Source organism: Apium graveolens, chromosome 2, assembly GCF_009905375.1.
Source record: "Apium graveolens cultivar Ventura chromosome 2, ASM990537v1, whole genome shotgun sequence".
Taxonomy (NCBI): domain Eukaryota; kingdom Viridiplantae; phylum Streptophyta; class Magnoliopsida; order Apiales; family Apiaceae; genus Apium; species Apium graveolens.
Genome location: NC_133648.1, coordinates 83,774,212 through 83,779,193, shown reverse-complemented (window position 1 = coordinate 83,779,193; position 4,982 = coordinate 83,774,212).

Below are 4,982 nucleotides of genomic sequence, written 5' to 3'. Positions count from 1 at the left end.
TGAGTTTGTGGGAGAATTTTATGTGTGAGGTGTTTCAATTATGAGAGATTTTGGCTGTGACTTCACATTTATTGGAGCCACATCAATCTAACTTTGAGATGGTGCATTAACTGAGTCTTTGAATGCAGTTGGCACTGTGTGTGCACCCTGTGTATCCCCAATTATTTCAGATTTCTTCTTTCTTATGTAAGTTTGAGGTTGGTCTGTGTCCCTAACCCTTTTGGACTGTGCTCTTGGTTGAGAGCTTGTTTCAATAGTTATATTATTTTGGGAGGAGGCAACTAGAAATAAGCTTAAATCCTTATTAAGAATTATAGTCTGTTGGGAGACTGCAATGTGGCTGGTTTGGGTTTTACTTACCTCACTCTCCTTATCCTTAGGGTTTCTTAGATTTTCACCCTATCCCTCACCTAGCTCACCACCCTGCACACTCCCCTATTGTTATTTGGTAGATTTTAAAACTAGTTTCTTTTGAAAGAGACTAGAGTGGGTTTTCTTTGACTTGGATTTAAAAATTCTTGATTTTGTGGCTTGGGAAGGCACCTGTTTGGTCACTGTCATAGGTGTCATAGCCACAGTTGTTTGCAAAGAAATTTATTGTTGGGTATAGATTGGAGCAGAATAAATTACCTCATTTACCTGTTGTGCCTCCATGATTGGAAAATAGATGAGGGGAACCTCACTGTGGTGATTTGCCTTATTTAAATAAGCAATAACTCTCTTTTCCTGTACCCAAAAATCAAGCTTGTTGGTTGGGTTCTCAATGACAAGATCTTCAGAAACAAAATTAGCTAGAAACATAAAGAATCTAGCATAATATATGTTCTTAGACCTTTTTTTAATGTCTCATAGTTTGTACCCTAGCTCATACAGTACAAAATTACTGAAATTAAAATACTTATCACTCAGAAGCATGTAAAGCATGTTAACAATAGAGTAGCTAACAACATCAAAATTACTAATCTTGCCAGAAAACGCCTTAACAAAAGAATCACAGAGAAAGCTCCACTCCTTTCTAAGGCCCATTCTCCTAACCTCACCTAACTTGGAAGGATTAAGAGAATAACCCATAGAAGTAAGCATGTTGCTCACATCTGTGTTTGTTTGTGGAACAAGAGTGTTATTTTCATGCAGTTTAAAGTATGCTTATAGTGTATCACAGTTAATGCAGTGGTGCTTACTTTGAGAGGGAAGGTAATGGTCTTATCTTTTAAATTGAACGCTGTTGTAGCCCAAATATCCTCAACAACTTCACAATAGATGAACGGAGATTCAAGCATAGCATAACTCAGTTTGTAGCCTCAAACGAAGTCCATCATTTTGTGATAGTCTTCAGAAGCAGCAATCTCCTTGTTCACCAATGCTACAAAGTTGTTCTTCTCATATACAAACCCAGTTTGAGACATTATATTGACTCATGGTATCATTGCTGTGATTGAAAGTAGTTGCAGAAAGATGGTTTTTGCTTTGGAGACGAAGAGCGTTAGTCGAAATTGCTTTGAAAAAGATAAAAGCAAAATAGAAAATGAAATGGGGCTTTTATAGTTTCTTAGAAACAAACAAGTAAAAATTAAAAGTAAAATAAAGTAACCAATGAAATTTTCCCAAAATAGTCATTTAAAAATGAATAAATTGTCAAAATTCTAATGATTATCCATCGAAATATACTGACAGACTGTAAGTAGATTCAAAGGATAATGCATAGAATTAATGGCTATGATGAAAGCAATTCAACGGATGAGGATATAACAAATACCCGTTGAGCTAAAAAGAATACAGAAAGGTATTTGATTTTAACAGATATTATATTTTAACGGATGTTCAATTTCAACGGAACTTAAACATCTGTCGAGATGTGAATTTTGACTTAACCAAAATTTCATCCCTAATAGAAAAATCAACTAAATTTCTGGCTGCATTTCAACTTGCAAAGACATTTTAAGAGTAATTAAGTATACCTAACTCACTTACCAACCTAGTAAAGATGGACTCATCAAGTGGCTTGGTAAAGATGTCTGCAAGCTGCTTCTCACTTGGAACAAAATGTAGTTCCACAGTACCATTCATGACATGTTCTCTAATAAAATGGTACTTGATGTCAATATGCTTGGTTCTTGAATGCTGTACTGGATTTTCAATAATTGCAATGGCACTGGTGTTACCACAGAAAATAGGAATATTATCCACCTGTAGACCATAGTCAAACAGTTGGTTTTCATCCATAAAATCTGTGCACAACAACTGCCAGCAGCAATATATTCACCCTCAGCTGTAGAAGTAGAAACTGAATTTTTCTTTTTACTGAACCAGGATACTAGCTTATTTCCTATAAATTGACAGGTTCATGTTGTACTTATTCTATCAATTTTACAACCTGCATAATATGCATCTAAATAACCTGTTAGATCAAAACCAGAATCTCTAGGATACCAAATGCCAAGTTTTGGTGTTCCATTGAGATATCTGAAAATTCTCTTAATAGCTACTAAATGAGATTCTATAGGATCAGCTTGAAATCTAGCACAAAGACAAGTAGCAAACATTATATCTGGCCTACTAGCTGTCAAGTATAAAAGTGAGCCAACCATGCCTCTATAACTTGAGATATCCACAGACTTTTCAGTAGTGTTTAATTCAAGTTTAGTGGCAGTGGCCATGGGAGTTTTTGCAGATGTGCAATCCATTAAGTCAAACTTCTTCAAAAGATCATAAATATATTTAGTTTGACTAATGAATATTCCATCAATAACTTGATTAACTTGCAAACCAAGAAAGTAAGTTAGTTCTCCCATCATGCTCATTTCATATTTACTTTGCATCAATTTGGCAAACTTTTTGCAAAGTTTCTCATTTGTAGATCCAAATATAATATCAATTACATAAATATGAACAAGTATACTAGAGCCATTAACATTTCTAAAGAATAAAGTTTTATCAACAGTACCTCTTGTGAAATGATTTTCTAAGATAAATTTTGACAAAGTGTCATACCAGGCTCTAGGTGCTTGCTTCAATCCATAAAGTGCTTTCAAAAGATAGTAGACATATTCTGGGAAGTTGGGATCTTCAAAACTAGGAGGCTGACTGACAATAGTCCTTAGCAACCAGTCTAGCTTTGTTCCTGACTACTATGTCATTTTCATCCAACTTATTTCTAAATACCCATTTGGTGTCAATAGGTTTTTTGCCTTTAAGGTTGGGTACTAGCTTTCATACCTTATTTCTTTCAAATTGGTTTAGCTCTTCCTGCATAGCTAAAATCCAATCAAGATCCAACAAATCTTCTTCTACCTTTTTAGGCTCTTCCTAAGACAGGAAGCTGTTGTATAGATATTCTTCTTGAGTTATTTTCCTAGTCTGCACTCTAGAAGTTGCATCACTAATAATAAGTTCAAATGGGTGATCTCTAGTCCATTTTCTCTGTTGTGGTAGATTAGCTCTAGATGAAGAGGCCTCATAATTATCTTGATGTGTGACTGAGTTTTGATTAGAAGAGACCCCCCTGAGTTTATTGATCTTTGACTTGAAATTGGGGTCCTTTCTGATTGTTATCTAAATTGACTTTCAAATCCTATTGATGGCTCAATGGATGTTGATCTTTTCCTTTCGACGGATGATGTTGATTGTCTCTCAATGGATGATGCACCTGGTCTTTTGACGGATGTTAAATTATGTGCTTCATTCATTGCTGACTTTTCTGCATTATCCTTAGAGATTGTTTCTTGATCACTTTCATCTTCACTGTCAAAAAAAAAACTCAACATTGTCAAATTTGAGGCTTTTATGGAAACCTTCATTTTGTAGTCCTTCAATCTTTTTATCATCAAACACATGTACAGATTACATAACAATGTTGGTTCTGAGATTATAGACTCTGTATGCTTTTCCAACTGCATAATCAACAAAAATACCTTCATCTGCTTTAGCATCAAACTTTCCATATTGCTCAGTTTGATTCCGTAGAATATAGCATTTGCAGCCAAAGATAAGATGAAAGTTTAGTGTTGGCTTCCTGTTCTTGAATAATTGATAAGGAGTCATGCATTTTGCTTGATTGACCAAAGAAATATTCTGAGTGTAGCATGCAGTATTTACAGCTTCTGCCCAAAAATTAGTTGGTAACTTTGATTCTTCCAACATTGTCCTTGCAGCTTCAGTAAGAGATCTATTCTTTCTTTCCACCACTCCATTTTGTTGTGGAGTTCTTGCTGCTGAAAACTCATGCATGATCACATTCTCTTCACAAAACAATCTCATCACAGAAGTCTTGAACTCAGTTCCATTGTCACTCTTGATTCTTCTAACTTTGAGATCAGGATGATTGTTGACTTGCCTTATGTGATTGATGACGATTTCACTAGCTTCATCTTTAAATTTGAGAAAATATGTCCAAGAGAACTTTGAAAAATCATCCATAATTACTAGGAAATATCTTTTCTTTGAGATGGACAACATATTGACTGGTCCAAATAAATCCATGTGCAGTAATTGTAAGGGTTCTTCAATTGTTGATTCAAGTTTCTTTTTGAATGATGCCTTGATTTTCTTTCCTTTCTGGTAGGCATCACACAATCCATCATTTGAGAATTCCACTTAAGGAATGCCTCTTACCAAATCTTTCCTGACTACTTTGTTCATAGTCTTGAAGTTAAGATGGGACAGCTTCTTATGCAATAACCAACTTTCATCTTGACTTGCCTTGCTGAAAAGAAAAGTGACAGATTCTGCATTTAATAACTTGAACTCAGCTAGATACACATTTCCTTTTCTCACTCCAGTGAAAACCACTTTGTTATTTTTCTTGTTGGTCATAACACATGCTTCAGAGTTGAATGTTACTGAGTTGCCCTTATCACAGAGCTGGCTGATACTCAATAAATTATGCTTGAGTCCATCCACTAGGGAAACTTCCTCAATGATGACATTGTCTTTAGAAATCAAGCCATATCCCATAGTATAACCTTTGCTGTCATCTCCAAAAG